Below are 18,050 nucleotides of genomic sequence, written 5' to 3' on the forward strand. Positions count from 1 at the left end.
CTGTAAAAAATTGTTAATATTGTAACATGTTAATTCTGCGTTACTTCAGACAGGCTGCCAGCCTACAAGAAGGCCCTGTATTTTGTTCTGTGTTGTGATTAGTAACCATTTAACTGTATTTATTCCCCTAATGAGAAATGCAGATATGCATGGCAGTCAGTTACCTATGTTACAGCATACTCATTTCCATGAACATTTATCAAAAGAAAAGAAATCATGAGAATAAAACCAAGAGGCCAAATTATCCCTGTGTAGGAAATACACTCTTAGGGCTGGATTGTTCAAAAGAGATCAACACCCAATATTCAGAACTGCTGACTAACTCAATGGGAGTTGCTAGGTGCTGAGCACTTCTAATATCTGACCCCTTCATCGAGGGGCTGAAATGGGAGTGATTGGGTGCTGAGCTATTTTGAAAATCTGGCCTATGGAACCCAGTACTGTGAAGGAGCAAATGAGCCTGATCACAAGTGAGACTCTGAGCCCCAGAGTCTAATCAGGGCATAAAGCATTGCCATTTTCTGCTATGTAAGACTCAGTGGTATGTGCTGTTTTATCATCTTTGGTCTTGTGGTTTAAATTATTTAGACTGACTGATCAACTGCTGGTGAGTAAAGACATGTTGTTTGTTATGAAAAGAACCAAATACATTCTACTGAAGTCTATACAGGTTCTTAAACTGCACCTATCCTTGTGGTCTCTGAGCACTTTTAATATTTGGATTTAGTACAATATTTTTCTAAGGATTAACTTTCTAACTTGGAATTTCTCTGTAAAACTAGGTCTGTTTCAGGTTATGCATCACCCCCCTTCTTTCTGGCTGTTGCAGTCTTCTTCCAGAGAACATGCGTGCGTGGCTCCCAAGACTTTATGTGGTTTCTGGTTTGGAATGGAGCACCCGTAGCAGGTAGACCACTAGAACAAATAGATTTTTCCAACCAATCTTGAACTCCTCCTCTTTCCCCCCAAAGTAAAGACAATGTAATCAGATAACTGAGCATATCACTATACCATGATAAGGAGGATAAATGTCAACACTATTTCCACTTCATGAGAAGAAATGGGGATTTGTGCTGGGTTTCTCCTAATTGGCTCCATTTAACGAAGTGGCTCTGGCTAAAAAGCATCCGTTCTGTTCTACTCTCCCTGGTCCCTGTTACATACACTCACACTCAGATGTGTTGGTTAAGTATACACATGCATACTTTGTTAGGAATTCCATATTTGTAACCTAAACACAGATCTGGAAACCCTTTAGCTAAAAGCATTTTGACTTTGTCATTGAAACATTGTTACACTAACAGAGAGGAGTGAATCCTGAGCTGTGCCAAGCATTCCCTATCTGTCCGGATAGTGGGGTACCAAATTGGCCTCTAGAGTAACTTAGGCTTTGTCTACACTACCTCACTTTTAGCAACATGGCGGTGCCACCACAGCTGTGCTGCTAAAAGGCGCGCAGTGTAGCTGCTGTTTGTTGGCAGGAGAAAGCTTTCCTGCCGACAAAAAACTCCCTCCCTCCCCTCATGAGTGGCAGCAGCTGTGCTGGCAGGAGAGTGCTCCTGCTAACAAAGTGCTGTTCACAATGGTGCTTTTCATCGGTAAAACTTTTGTCGTTCGGGGGGTGTGTGTGCTTTTTTTAACACCCCTGAATGAAAAAAGAAGAATTTCCAGTGTGGACAAAGCCTTAGAATCAGTTATCCCAGCTACAGCAGGTTCATTGGGACTGCAGTGTAGAATGAGGATGGGCTGGAAAGCCATGTGTTCTAACCATGCCCCCCCTCACATCTCATTTGCTCCTTCCTGCCACTGATGTACCCCTAGATGAAAGGAGGGAGTAGGTGGCTTAGGGCTAATAGAACTAGGTCTGCTTCACTTAAGTAGTCCCCCACTGCAGGAGCGGTTTAGTCGTTTTATGCAGTAGCTGTCAGAACCCTGTCAGAGAAACAGTATGTATGTATCTTGTCCTGGCATGTTTGCATATATTTAGTAAACATGGTTGTTTGGCATCCAACTTCCTGTGTGGTTTCTTCATTGGAGTGAATAGCAAAACTCCCCTTGACTTTAATGGCACCAGGACTTGCCCATAGTCTATTGGTGGGATATAACAAAAGATGCTTCAGATTTAAATCCTTAGCAATTCTACTAGCTCCTGACTAGTAATGATGCCGTATAACCAGGTTACAAGGCACCAGGACATTTGTTAACCTGCTAGTCTAGCAGCTTTCCAGATCCTTTCTCGCTCCCACCAAGTGGAACACCATAAAGTAATTGTTCTTGGTTTTTTGACTTAAAGGGACACATTTGAAAAAAAGTTCTCTAACATTGCATTTCCAATCACTTCGTGGTGTGAACGATTTGCATTTAACATGTAGCTGCTTGACTGTTGTTGTTCTTTTGGTAATTCAAGTTTACTATTAAAAATAACTGTGGTAGTAATAGCAGGCTTGGCTTTATAGCTGTGTTACTCCATTTACACCAGCATTCCTCCATTCTGCTCCACAAGCTCCCTGTGTGCAACCCTCCCATTGCCCTCTATTTTGGGTACTCTGCAATTGCACACTCCCTCCATTGAACCAGAGGCTTGCTCTCCCACATTCACCATTCCCCATGCTAAGAGCTTCGTGTGTACCCCTCCCACCCCATACCAAGGTGCCCCTTCTCACCCCCATGCCAAGAGCTCTTTATGGTCCCCATCTGCTCCCCCATGCTCCTTTGTGCACCCCCATTCCCCTGACCCTCCCCCATTCTTATTTCTTTTCTTTCTGTCTGTGAGATAAACAGAAGCACAGTGATATCACAGGTAAATCAGTCATCATCACTACGTCCCTCCAGCAACCCTCACTCTAACCCTGATGTCTGCTTTGGCTGTCTCTCCTCTTGACTCTCTCGGCCTGAAGTACCAAGTGGGCACTGTTTAGATTAACTAAAATAGTTTTGACTGGGCAAAGGTAAATGATCTTTTCTGAACCAGGCATAATGTGGAGGGAGCCACAGTGAAAATCTGTAACCTCACCCCTACTTAGCCTTGATCTGAAGCAGCTCTTGATCTGAAGCAGCCTCTGCTATTCCAGTATTGAACCCCCATATCCCCCGAACTCTGTCAAAACACCTCAGTCCTGACTCATAGTTTCATTTGCTGACTCATTTTAACCAATGGGATTGAAGTAGGCAAATGACCTGGAGTGAGTGAGTGACGACTGGCTGATTTACTTCTGATGTCCAATGTTGTCTGCAGAACCAAATGGGCATTGTGTGGAAATAAGTGTTTTTCAGTGCTCCGGTTTTCCAACTGGCACCAAAATCTAGTGGGTTCTTGCCCATTGATGTCTAGAATGTTCCTAGAAATGTTGCAATTGATTGGATGCATTACAGACTGACAAAACAGAGAAATGCCATTGAGTTGAGTGTTAGACCTTATTTTGCTCAGCCAATTAATATACATTAAAGAAAATGTATGTCTAAGTTTCACAATAGAGGGGGGAAAAAGGACTACAGTTCTTTTGGGGCAGACTAACCTTGTGCTGTTTTAGGAAAATATAGAACTGAATCAATATTTCACCTCCCTAATCTTCCTTTTCCATCACACACCCACATACTGGCATATAACTAAGCACAATTTATGAAATCAACACAGTAGTTGCATTGCAAGCCAGAATGCACTTGAGATCACATGTAGATCAAGCCTAAAACAAATGTTTAAAGTTGTTCCATAATCAGTAAAAGCCCTCTCTGTGTTTGTATTTATATGTTAAAATTACAACTCTGTGTGTGTGTGTGTGTGTGTGTGATGGGTAGAAGAAGGTAGAGGCAATGTTTGGATCCAGATTAAGACTAGGAGGTGGTTCAATTTAAATTTGACAGCACTGAGACCTTGTGAGCTGCTCTGGTGAACAGCTTGCTTGATCAACTCAGAATTCTGCCATCTTGGATGGAAGTCACGTGAGATCGCCTGTTTTTGTAAAAAGAAAAGGAGAACTTGTGGCACCTTAGAGACTAACAAATTTATTTGAGCATAAGCTTTCGTGAGCTACAGCTCACTTCATCACTAACACGGCTGCTACTCTGATACCTGTTTTTGTAAGACTGTCACCACCCTGGCTCACAAACATGGCTGTTCTATTGAAGAACTCAAAAATAGACCCCTTCTAGGTTTTGATCCAGGTCCTATGCCTCTACTTACAGGGGCAGGTTTAAATACAGGATTTTGAATATAGGGAAGAAATTCAACAGTGTTCAATTCAAGGTTAAAATTTTGGTGTGCATGTGTGGAATATGTATACTCTCTGCGGTGACAGTATAGGGTTGCCTATTGGCAGTGAAGGAAAACCTTCAAAAGGTCCAAAATCTGTTTGGATAAAAGTCTAAGGGTTCAAATGCTAATTCAAACTACTCAAACCTCCTGAGTCAGCTGAATTGGGCTGGGAATCTCACAAGAAAGGGTTTTTTCTTGAGATTTCTGAGACTCCATGCTTCCCATTACATCAGATACCCTCTGCACAGATTTCAGAGTAGCAGCCGTGTTAGTATGTATCTGCAAAAAGAAAAGGAGTACTTGTGGCACCTTAGAGACTAATAAATTTATTTGAGCATAAGCTTTCGTGAGCTACAGCTCACTTCGCTTTCCTGTGGAGTCTCAGCACTGCCAGTTTCATTGCTAGCTAAAACCCAGAAGTGTAGATACAGCATATAAATGGTTTGAATCCCCATTCCTCTGTGAACACACACAGTGTTAATGACGAGAGATGATTATTCCAACACACTGACCTTTTGCCTCAATGTACCACTGAGCTGATGCTTATTAAGGTTTTGAGCAAGATCTCCCATCTCAGTTTTTATTGCTGTTTCGAGATTGTCCATCTTATTCACGTTCTTCTTTTTTGTATGGCTGATGTAAATATAGAGCTACAACTCTAATTTTATATTTAGATGGTTAAGGCAGATAATTGCCTAGAGTAGCAATGACTCCTTTGTATTTGTGAATTGGGCACTGAATAGTTATGTGTTCCATGATCTGTTCTGGGTTACCACAGTCATACAATGGAGAGTCTTTAATTTTAATTGTGCAGCAAGTAGCCACATCTACCATGGTTTGTGCGGATATGGTTTAGGGTTGCCCTTGAGCTTCATGGGAGACCGAAGCCAGGGATCAACCGAAGCGTTGGGTCTTTCACAAGGTGTTTGTTTGTGATTTCTGGTGAACTCCATTCGGCTTTCCAAACAGGGTTGATGAACTTCATCAGGGTCCAATAGGGCTCATGTGACTTCAAGCAGTGGTGAAGGACATTGTTAAGGTCCTAGTACATGGAAAGATGTTCATTTTCCACGATTCTCTGGCATTCCTGAAGGCAAATGGATAGGGGAGCCAAGATGTTGGGGGGTCAACTTGAGAATTCCAGTGTTCCAGTGCATTGCAGTGTTTAGTTGGACATCAACAAGTCAAGTATGGCTACTTCTGGTCCTTACCGGTGCACAGTACTTGGCTACGAAGTACACAAGGGCCATCTCTGTTGTCCGTAACACTGATGCTGATGCTCCCCAGCTTGTGCTTGCCAGTTTCTGGCCTAGGTTGATTGTTGTCTTCATCTCAGCAGCTACCTTCTTCAGATGGTTGTGGATGGTTAGCGTGGGATCCAGCTTCACTCCGAGATAGATGGGAGTGGGGTCATGTCATATAGTGTTCCCACAGAAGGTCACTTTCAGGGTGCTCTTAGAGTTCCTTTTATCAAGATGGAAGGCAGTCACTGTTGTTTTGTGAGAATTTGGCTTCAGCCTCCATTTCTGAAAATATTCCTCCCAGGTAGATTTGATGTTGCTGAAGGTGTCTGCGTGTGTTGCCAGGGCAAGGTCATCTGCATATGCAAATTTTCACAATTTCATTGGAGGCATGTTGCTCGTGTAAACATGGAAAAGCATCAGCATGAGTACTGAGCCTTGTGGCAGTCCACTGTTGAGGAACTGGGGCCAACTGACTTCATTGCCTAAGTGGACATGTAGCCACCTATAGCTCAGCATCACCCATAGCAGGCATAGTGTTTTGCTGCAGTGTTTTATTCCCCTGAGGTGGAGCTAATGAGTCCCACTCTGTGTGGTGGGCAGCACAGGCAGGCAGAATAACTTTGGATCTCTTACAACCTGTCATCCTGACACACTACACAACATTTAAAAAAAAAAAAGTTCAGAACCTTCCAAAAGGTTTAGTCCTGGATCTGAGAGAACAAGTAGGGGGTTGAGTGAGAAGGAGGATGCTTCTTTGTGCCAAACAAGTTTCTTCTTACCTGCCCATCGGTCTTTTATGGTAGGAAAAAGTGTGAAGTTTTAAACCAAAAGAAGGAGCTACCAGAGCCAAAGAAGAAACATAACAGTATCTGCACAACACAGGAAGAAAACAGAACTCTGCTGCTAACAGAGATGGATGTGACCCAAAACTCTGGATCTGAACACCCTTAATGTTGCTCATGCCTCTAAGAAACAGGTTCCAGGCATTCCAGGATGTTTAGATCTGATCTTTGTGCCTTGGCCACATCTCTCATCAACAGTGATGCTATGGTTTGGTCAAGCTGTACAAAAAGAGATAGTGAAGAACTCCGACCTCAAGATAACGTTGCCAGAAAAATACAATGGAGGGTGAGTCTGTTTCAGAGCACAACTTGCACAGCATTATGCACGCAGTTTTCAAATCTATAAGTAATACCATCTGTCTCTGACATCAGCAGAAAGGCAAGAAACAGGTCAGAGTCAACTCCCAGCAAGTATCACAAACACTGATTCTAAGAAACCTAAATCCAAGGATTAGAAGATGGAACATATGTTGGGGTAGGAGTATGCTGGGAAATGGCTTTGAAACAAATAAAATTCAAAGGGGGATTTGGGGGTGGAAATAAGGAAATAAGTAGATAAATGCCAGTGAATGAAAAAGAAAAACATTCCCACCTAAGAGCAAAGTGGCTGTCGGGAAGAGAATGGAGAATTAAGGCAGAGTAGTGGTGCTGTCAGGCTGGTGGAAAGACCATCTGCACCTCCTAGTGGTAAATAAAAGTCCTCTAAAATATCAAGATCTGATGTGTAGAACATTTTTCACCATAACATAAAAGGTCTGGTCAAAACTACTTGTAATGAATCTGTGGTCCATGAATGTCTGGGACCTGTGTCTGAATGAAAAATACATATCATGAAAAAGCAAACTACTTAAAATTCAGGGTTTTTCGATAGTTAATTAGGCTCAAAAATGGGTTCATTAGGCCCATGCATTTTTCAAAGAAAGGGACCCATTTTCCAATGAGAATGGGGCAAGTTTTTGAGCAAAACCAGGGTTGTTCCTGAATGAAATTAATTGCAAGCAGTACCCTCTACCTTTGTTTTAAGCAAAGATGGCTTTTGCATGGAAACCATGGAAAAATTCATATTTTCAATTTTTTAAATTACCCAATATAATGGGTGAGGGAACATAATAGTGCATGGCAGAGTAGTGAAAATGTGCGTGTGATATGCCATGCCACAGAAGTTGTGAAATATAGTTACTGTTGTGACTCTCTCCCCACAGCAATACCCTATAGCTTAGGGCTTGTCTACATTATCCACTGGATCGAGGGGCAGTGATTGATCCAGTGGGGGTCAGTTTATCGCATCTAGTCTAGACTTGATAAATCAACTGCTGAGCGCTCTCCCGTCGACACTGGTACTCCACCAGAGCGAGAGGCATAGGCAGAGTCGACGGGGGAGCGTCAGCCGTCAACTTACTGCATGTAGCTGAAGTTGCAAAACTTAGATCGATTTCCCTCCCCCCACCCCAAGTGTAGACCAGGCCTTAGTCGGTAGTAACAGAAGAGAGGGAGGAAATGGCTGGTTAGATGAAAAGGAAAGATTAGAAATGAAGGATTGGCCACTATTGAGGGTTCTAGCCTGGGTCTCAGGAGACCAGGCCTCGGTTCTATCCTCAGCTATAGACTTTCTGTGTGACCCTGGGCAAGAGCCTCAGTTCCCCATCTGTAAAAGAGGAGAACTGCAGTTCCATACTACACAGGGACCATTGTGAGGTGCTCATATGCTGTGGGAATGGGGGCTGTATAAATACCAAAGAAACCAAAAATTCTATATGGGGGGATTATATAGATGGAAGATGACTCTCTTTCTCTATATCTTCCCTCTGCCAAGGTCAGTTTAACACCTTCACCAAGTGAAAGACATGACTCTGAGATAGACAATAAGGGGCAAAATGAACAATGGGTTCTTGAGGCATTATAATTGTGATAGATGGATTTTGACAGCTCATGGTCAGCCATTGATATACTGTTGAATACTGTATTTGTTGAATACTGTAAAAAAAGCAGCTTCAAGGCAATAGTCCAAGTTCAGCCCTCACATTCATGTCTACCGCTCCCATAGAAGCCGGCTGGAGTGGTTCACGGATCTGAGAGCGAGGCTCAAAAGAGTGCATTTAAATATAATCACTTAAAGACAGGGCAGAATAAAGGGATTCAGTCACTAGTAGTGACTTTCCAAAGCAGGGGAATTTGCCAGTATAGCAATACCAGCCTATGCTTTCTAATGTAGGCAAGGCCTTAGGGTCACTGATAATAGAACCGGGTGAGATGGCTGATTCACACTTGATATGTTTTGCATGTTACCTGATCCTGCATGGCAAATGCTGTTAAGAATGAAAGCACATACCTTCTGGAAGAGGCTCAGTAAAGGCCTCCTTAAAGCACTCACTAAAGGCCTCCTTAATTCTTTGAGAACTGCAAGAGCAACACAATCCACCCATGCTCTAATCAAAGCAGGAAATACCAGTTCAATGCAAGCCTTGCATTACTCATGCTGAAAAGGCTGATAGAGCAGCAAAAACTTTGTATGATTACATAAAATAGGGACAAATGCACTAGGGCCCAGATCCTCACAGGTATTTAGGCCACCATACAATTTGACATAGTTCATCACGATTTGCAGTTTCTGTTCATGACAAGCCCATGACTGCAATAGCAGGAGTAGTGGTTTGCATATCAGGACTGAGGTACATTGGTAAAACTATGCATAGAAGTTTGTAGACAGACTGCATACACCCTGACTGGCAGAAGGCTTCCACTTTTTTTGAGCATCAAATTAAATCAAAAACATATATACATATGCATAGATATAGAAAATAGATATATGCTTTTTACTCTGTCCATTCAAATTGTATGTAAATCAAAGCTCACCTAAACTCAAGCCCTCCTAATTTATGCTAGAACATGCCCTGCTATGATAAAATGGAGTGCATCTTTGATGAGCTGTGCCAAGAATGTGTTTCTCAAATTGTGCATAAAATTGTGTGCGTGCGGGGTGGGGTTCGTGTGTGTGTGTGTGTACGTACACGCAACCAAATCAGATAACTTGGTTTTGGGTAATTTAAGGTTCTTTGTTTTAAAAATACAAGGTGACCAAAGCAGGAATTCCTTCATGACTGAAATTCTTGAATGAATATACTAATATTACTGCAGTGCAAATACTCTGTGCATGTATTACATGCCAGCTATGGTGAAGGGTCTCTGGGTATATCAGTGGCTCATTTGTTTAGGATAGCCATTGTTTTGAAAGCTTCAGTTTTTGTTTATTTTTCATTATACCATAACAATATATTAAATTTCCATAGCCCCTTTCACTCTGCAGCATCCTACCAAACTTTACGAATTATACAGTATTTCCCCTTAAGAAGTCAATGCTTACTATATATTGTATTTGATTGGACAGCTATTTTGTATGCTCAGTAGAGGGGAATACAGGGAGTATCTCAGATAACCAGGGGTGCTATTTGGTCTATACATATGTAATATATTAGCTGACTCATTTTATCCACCACTGCAGAGGTACCACCTCTAAGAGGGAAAGTGGCAGCTTGTTTTTAGTTTGTTTTCTGTCCTTTTAACCACAAATTCCATTTGTGATTTACACTTGACAATATAGCTTACACAACGTGAGTTTAAACACTTTTTTCACCAGCATCAATCCTAAAATTTATTAAATCAACCACAAATGCTTAGGCTGATTGTAAAAGTTTGCGAGATGTGAGACAAAATTGAGAACAAAACAACAATAAGAGTGCTCTAATTAAAACATTACAAGACAACTTTATTATGAGTCATAATTAATTTCCCAATATCACTTTTGAATTCATCTGCAGATTTTATCTTTTGTATCAGCAACAATACTGCTAGAAAAAGGAAAACATTTTTCCTAACATTAGAATTGTTGTAAATAAACATCAGTTTTAAAGATCGTCGGCTGTTTAAAAGATCACAATAATTAAGTAAGATAAATATTTTAATTAAAGCTGAAGCCAAATATTGGACAAGTGGTCACCACTGCAAAGTCAACATTTGCCCACACTTTTAATCTGATATTCTGAATTATTTCTATAGGTTTGAGCAGCAGCCGTGTTAGTCTGTATTCGCAAAAAGAAAAGGAGTACTTGTGGCACCTTAGAGACTAACAAATTTATTTGAGCATAAGCTTTCGTGAGCTACATGAAAGCTTATGCTCAAATAAATTTATTAGTCTCTAAGGTGACACATTATTTCTATAGAAACTATAAGTGAGGCAGGTAGCAACTCCCATAGTGAAGGTTGCCTGACATGTTCCATTGTCCTACCCTGTGTTTAGTTACTTATAATTTTGCCGGACTTTAGCTATTTGGACTGCAATTTTCCATGCTGGGTGTTTGCTTGGGGCTAAACTTTTTTTTAAAAAAAATTCTGCTAAAAAGTTTCAGTAATTTCCAAGAATTAGTTTAGGATGTTGTTTTGCCCATGTTAAAAATATTCTTCCAACTGAGAAGCTCTAGCATCTCCATGCTTTGGAGAAGGGACTTGAAATTTGTCAGGGAGGTCATCCTGGTTCCAAGCATGTGCTTGTCCAAATGTGTCCAAGTTATAAGCCTGTGAAAAATCTGAGCTTGCATGTGCTTAATAGAGATATGTTAGATTTGAGAGAGAAATTCTCTGAAGATTCCATCTGCATGGTAGAGGGCTGTGTTGTGAATCTAAGGATTCCAGCACTAGTGATGACCAATGTGAGGAGTCAGCATGATTCCACATGATGGAATTTGCTTTTTCTGTTTCCTTTTTAAAAGAAACAGGAAATGACTTCCTCCAAACTGTGTTAAAAGAACATTATCATTGCACTCAGAAGTTAGGACAGGTCAGAATTAAGGTTGCCTTTGCAATTGTAATTTACCCCCCTTGGGGTAAGCATTCTTGATACAGACTTTAATTACAATATCACATACTATTTATTCCACAGGGTCCCTATTTTATTCAGTGTGGCACAGGATGGATGGTGCTCAGGGGATGGACCAAGTTTGTGTCGTGAAGGAGGCTATTGTGTAGGAACCATAAGTGGTTCCTCTCACTGCTGTAGCACCCCATGGCATCAGAAGGGGGCATTGCAAGTGTCTTCATCTTTAGTGCCCCATGTTGACCTCTTTCTTGGCCCCACGGTGGCCTGCTGTCTACTTCTTCCATGGCTCAGCCCCCGAATCAGGGCACTTCTTTCCAGTTCTGTCTCCTTCCAGGGTAACAAAAAGAATCCACACCAACCTCCAAACAGAAAATCCTTCTTCCCCTCCCTTGGTTTATGCTGAAGGTCTGCTCCTCACCCTTACTTCTGGTGGACTGCAGACCTCTTTTTTGCTCCTTTGGCTGAGCACTACCTCTCATGGCCACTTCTCTGAAGATTCATCTCCTAGCAGGATTCCTCACTGCCTCCCCTCCTCCAGGACTCTGACAACTTCTCTCAGGGTATCTCTACGCTACCATTAAACACCCACGGCTGGCCTGCATGAGCTGACTTGAGCGCCTGGGGTTCAGGCTTGGGAGCTGTTTAACTCTGATGCAGACATTCAGGTTTGGGCTGCAGCCCGAGCTCTGGGACCCTCCCACCTCATAGGGTCCTAGAACCTGGGCTCCAGCCCAAGCCCGAACATCTAGACTGCAATTAAACAGCCCCTCACCTGAGCCCCATGAACCCGAGTCAGCTGGCACAGGCCAGCCACGAGGTTTAATTGCAGTGTTGATATACTGTCAGGAACCTTCCTACTTTCTACAGGCTCTGTCTCTGGGTGTTCCACTTGTGCCTGACCAGCTCCCTAGGGCTCTTTCTATATGGATGCTTTCACTAGGCCCTTTCCAGAAAGCGAGAACTCCCCTTGCTTCTCTCTCCTAGGTCTCCCTCCTCACTGAATTTTCTTTCCTGCCAATGTAATCTTCTCTGACCCCCTTTCACAGCTGGGATCACTAATTGTAATTAAGTCGCTGGATCAGGGACAGCTTGGGGGGTTAAGTGGTACATCACAGGCTGGGCTGAGCCCAACTCCCCTTAAAGGGCCAGCCAGTCTGTGACAGACTCCTGCCTACGCTTATTAGCACCGTAGTGTCCAGGAAGTAGATCTCTTGTGTGGACTGGTCCAGGCTGAGGTTGATGGTGGGATGGAAATTGTTGAAATCATGGTGGAATTCCTCAAGGGCTCCTTTTCCATGGGTCCAGATGATGAAGATGTCATCAATGTAGCGCAAGTAGAGTAGGGGCATTAGGGGACGAGAGCTGAGGAAGCGTTGTTCTAAGTCAGCCATAAAAATGTTGGCATACTGTGGGGCCATGCAGGTACCCATCGCAGTGCTGCTGATTTGAAGGTATACATTGTCCCCAAATGTGAAATAGTTATGGGTGAGGACAAAGTCACAAAGTTCAGCCACCAGGTAGCCGTGACATTATTGGGGATACTGTTCCTGATGGCTTGTAGTCCATCTTTGTGTGGAATGTTGGTGTAGAGGGCTTCTACATCCATAGTGGCTCGGATGGTGTTTTTAGGAAGATCACTGATGGATTGTAGTTTCCTCAGGAAGTCGCTGGTGTCTCGAAGATAGCTGGGAGTGCTGGTAGCGTATGGCCTGAGGAGGGATTCTACATAGCCAGACAATCCTGCTGTCCTACTAGGCAGCTCTCCAACACCACTTTCTACAAGCCATTACCCCCTGATCCCACTGAGGGTTACCAAAAGAAACTACAGCATTTGCTCAAGAAACTCCCTGAAAAAGCACAAGAACAAATCCGCACAGACACACCCCTGGAACCCTGACCTGGGGTATTCTATCTGCTACCCAAGATCCATAAACCTGGAAATCCTGGACGCCCCATCATCTCAGGCATTGGCACCCTGACAGCAGGATGTTTTAAGCTGAGATGTAGTTTAGAATTAATGAGGAATCTGGGAGGTTGTTCCAGAGAGCAGGAGCCAAGGAGAAGTCACACTGCTGATGAGGCTGAGGCCTTGTCTACACGAGAAAGTTTTCCAGTTTTAACTACACTGGTGTAGGATGGTGTCCTAATGCATATGCAGTTACATTGCTATAAAAGTGCTTATAGCAGTCTAGCTTATGATGGCCTGGAAAACAACAAACTATGTCAATCTAAGGCACAGTCTACCAATGTGATATATGCCATCATGTGCCAGCAATGCCCCTCTGCCATGTACTTTGGCCATACTGGACAGTCTCTATGTAAAAGAATAAATGGACACAAATCAGACATCAAGAATTATAACATTCAAAAACCAGTCGAGAACACTTCAATCTCTTTGGTCACTTGAATATAGCCCAGAAGTGGCAATTCTTCAACAAAAAAACTTCAAAAACAGACTCCAGCGAGCGACTGTTGAATTGGAATTAATTTGCAAACTGGATACAATTAACTTAGGCTTGAATAGAGACTGGGAGTGGATGTGTCATTACACAAAGTAAAACTATTTCCCCATGTTATCTCTCCCGTGTGGTCTCCCCTCCCCCCCCCCCCCCGTTCCTCAGACGTTCTTGTCAACTGCTGGAAATGGCCCACCTTGATTATCACCACAAAGGATTTTCTCCCCCCCCCCCCCATTGCTGGTAATAGCTCATCTTAAGTGATCACTCTCCTTACAGTGTGTATGATAAAACCCATTGGTTCATGTTCTCTGTATGTGTATATAAATCTCCCCACTATAGTTTCCACCGAATGCATCCGATGAAGTGAGCTGTAGCTCACGAAAGCTTATGCTCAAATAAATTTGTTAGTCTCTAAGGTGCCCCAAGTACTCCTTTTCTTTTTGCAAATACAGACTAACACGGCTGCTACTCTGAAAAATGCATACCTGAGGTTCTTTGTCTTTATCTACGGGTCTCTAACAGTGACTGCCCATGTGGGCATGGACTCCACTGAAGTGATGTGTTTATTTGTTCTTTCCCACCTCACCAATTCCTGTTTATGTTCAGAAGTTGAGCCATTACTCCTAGTCATCAGTTGTTCACTGTGTAAAGACACAGTTGTTGCTAGGTACATTTAGATTCTGCAGTGATAGCATCTCCATTCTCTTGAAAGGGTAAGGGCCAATTCAACTGGTGTAAAAGTGGAGTAACTCTGTTAAAGTCAATGGTATTACTTTGCATGTACCCTGATGTAACAGAGAGCAGCATTTGGAATAGAGAGCTTTAATTTAAACCATGGAATGTCTCTAGCTTCAGTGCTATGCTGTTAACTAATGCTCTAAAATGGAATTTCCAGTTGTCTTTGTGTTGAAATTGTCCAGCACGTGTCATTTCATTTTGTGTTTGCCCTTTTTTTATTTGTTTAAAAATATGTTTTAGACAGTGATTTTCCTTTTGATGAATTACTTTAAAACCAACATTTTAAACCTTGAGCTGTTTGATGTTGTCTTTGAAAATGAAGCTGAGCTCTTCAGTAATGTGGTTGAGAAAACTGATAAAATCCAGCTTTAATTAAATGACGTGGCACAGGATTGTGTTTCTGGGTGTGCATTTCTGGGAGGGAGAGGAAGCTGAAGTGGAGAATATTAAAGGATAGTCAGCCCTTTAATCTCTCAACTACCCAAGGGAACATCTTACCAGATTTGCTACATGCTGACCTACGACATTATTAAAATTTCATATGGTCAAACTTAATAGATTTTTCTGTCAGTTAATGCATAAAAACTGAATTTACCAATATGGCTAGCCAGCAAAATTACTGCATCTGCATTGTAATTTTCAACTTTTGTAGAGCAATTTCTGTGGTATCGCTTTTGAACTCAAATACACAGCACGCTTATTTTAACCTTCAGCTCTGAAAATCTGAGTCTCTTGCATGTCTCTTTCCCGGCAGGTTCTGGCATCTCTTCAGCACTACACCACTTTGGTAGAACAAGGCAGCTATAGAGATTGCTTAACTGACAATATAAGATATTCTCTTGTGTAAGGGGAAGCCCAGAGTACAGCAGAGTTGTACCTCTGTAAATACTCCTCTTGGCCCCAAGGCTAGGGAAAAAAAGTTGTAGCTGAATGGTGCCCTAGCAGTTTCTGGCTGCCAGTGTAGTCCTTGGGCCATGGGCAGCCTGGTGTAAAGTAGAACAGTCTCTGGGCTCTTCTAACTTACAGGCACTGGACCCATCCCTTGCTGCCCAGAATTTGGCAATCACAGATATGGACTGTAGCCAACCTAGCTTGGAATCTAAGCTATTTGTGGCTTTGGGGGACACCTACTTATCTGGCTTTATGAGTTTCCTTCCAAAGTAATTGATCAAACTTTAAAATAGCTTGTAGTTTTCATCCTAGCAAGGTGTTCGAAAGTATAAAATCTTGAATTTAATGCAAAAGTTTAACATTACAAAAAGACTAAAGATCACTAAGAAAGCACTTGGAAGTTACAAATGGTTTTCTAATAATTTATATTTAGCATTCATATATGTAAAAGACACCTCTATCTTGGAAGTCCTTCCCAGTCCTTTCATCTAAGAGTGATGATTTGGGTGATGAAATATTATTGCATTAAATTATTCCTCTTTATTTTATTTGGTTCTATTTTCTCCTTTACTTTTCAAATTCACACCTCAGTAATTGAGGGGTTGCAGCTAATCCATTTGCTGAGACTTTTCATGGATAACTAGAACTGAACCCAGGCCCCACAGCGGGCACTGTAATGCTCGAACCTATGCCCCTGAGATGAGATGGCAAGTGGCAGTCCTGAACACTTCTTGCCACTTTTACTCCAAAGTAGGGTTGGTACTTCAGTATTCAGACCAGTATATTCTGTGTATCAAAATTCTCCCCTTACTTTATTGGATGAGGTAATAGTCTTTACTTTCTGTTCTTAAACTGTTGCTCAGTATCACTAGCACTGCTAAAAATGATGATCCATCAGAGAGAGCTGAATTTTGGTGTTGTGTGAAGTGATCTGTCTATGCATATGCAGCTTGCAGTTCTGTAAATCAAGATTAAAAACAACAAGCACAAGGGTAGACCTTGTGAAAGACCAGGGTAAACCAGGCACACTGGGTGCAGCTTCAGTTGAAGTCAATGGGATTTGGGTCAGCTTTGCCCTTTAGATATAGGAGTGCTGAATTCCCAGTACAATGCTTGGCCTGGCCCTGGAACGAATAGTATGTCATCTTTGTCATGCATTCAGTCTCATCCACCCACAGGAATGAGAGCCCTAGTATCTTGCACCTTATCTTATTTTTCCCTCATGTGTCATTGTGTCAGTTGTCAGCTCTACTAGTCTGGATCATATTTTGGCTGCACTCTTGACCCTTAGTTTGTTGTGGGGATTTGCCAGTGCCTGAAAGCAGGTTGTGATAGACTTTTGAGTGTTTGGAAACCAAAACTCAAAGTAAACCTCAAGGTGTGAATTCCATCCAGCTCCTAACTGAAGGAAAAATTCACCTGCAAGTTGTTTTTCACTCAAAGTTCCTTATACTGTGTGCAGTTAAAAACATGTTTTACATTAATGTTTAACTAGTAAAGAAGTGAACACAGGATATTCAAAATAAATATATCTCATTATATAAATCAATTGAGTCTGCTCCTACTGTTTTAATTTATCCTTTAAAATTAATAATATCCTAGCAAATTTATTCAAACACTTGAGCATTATTTGCATGTATATTTAGCTTCATGGAGATCATTAATGCCATGTGTCTTAGAAGTCAAACAGAAGGCCTAGGGAAAATTGCCATTCCAATAATGCATAGTCTACCTTGCAACTCACAATAAACTATAAGGGCTTTTAAATCATATATTTCAGTCAGAATGAGCAAAATAATTATGGCAGTCACTAGTTCCTAGTTCACATCTCAGCAACCCTGACTCTGCCATGGGGCCAGAAGCCCAGCTTCTTGTTTCACTACATTTAGGCTTTGTCTACACTACCCACCTTTTGGCGACCCAGCTATGCCACTACAGCTGTGCCACTAAAAGGCGCACAGTGTAGCTACTGTTTGTCGGAGAGAGCTCTCCTGCTGACAAAAAAACTTCCATCCCTAACAGCAACAGCTTTGTCAGCAGGAGAGCGCTCCTACTGACAAATCGCTGTTCACATCTGTACTTTTCGTCATAAAACTTTTGTCATTCGGGAGTGTGTTTTTTTTTAACACCCCTGAACAACAAAAGTTTTGTTGACAAAGTTCCAGTGTAGACAAAACCTTAGTTGTAGTCCTGTATTGAGTTATTTTCCTCTATATAAATACGTTGCCCCATGCTGAGTCTGTACTGGATGGAAAAGTAATATGAAAAGTTCACATTTGATGCTACTTCTAACTAACATTTAGCCATACTGTGTTTAGGTACATTGTAGAGGGCACTTCTGTATATTTTGTTATTGTCATACGTCATTTAACATATGATGTACTGCTGTAAATTATGTCTTTATATGATATTGTGTGACTATATACTGTGGTAATGATGTACTAGAAGGAGGGTAGTTTGGGGTGTGTGTGTGTGTGTGTGTATATATATATATATATATATATATATATATATATATATATACATAAATGCTTTGCTGAGACAGGGTCTAGTTAAGCCTCCCTATGTTTAAGGTATAGTAAATAATATTATCTTCAATTTATAGATAGGGAAACTGAGGCACAAAGCAGTCAAATGACTTTGTCAAGGTCACAGAGCAAGGTCTTTCTGTGACCTTGCTCTTATTGAGCCTGGGTCCTGTATGACCATCACTGATATACATAACATTATTACTATTTATTAGCCTCCATATTT

At 41.8% G+C, this 18,050-nt stretch overlaps 1 long non-coding RNA gene across 2 annotated transcripts in view; it reads left to right on the forward strand.

Moving 5' to 3' along the window:
* The window catches only part of LOC122460511, a 66,394-nt gene that overhangs the window by 18,117 nt on the left and 30,227 nt on the right, over positions 1-18,050 (forward strand). For both annotated transcript variants that reach the window (XR_006281863.1, XR_006281861.1), the window contains exon 2: positions 783-907. This is a non-coding gene — a long non-coding RNA (uncharacterized LOC122460511). The remainder of the gene's footprint in view (positions 1-782; positions 908-18,050) is intronic.

The sequence above is a fragment of the Dermochelys coriacea genome, chromosome 6, assembly GCF_009764565.3.
Source record: "Dermochelys coriacea isolate rDerCor1 chromosome 6, rDerCor1.pri.v4, whole genome shotgun sequence".
Classification (NCBI taxonomy): domain Eukaryota; kingdom Metazoa; phylum Chordata; order Testudines; family Dermochelyidae; genus Dermochelys; species Dermochelys coriacea.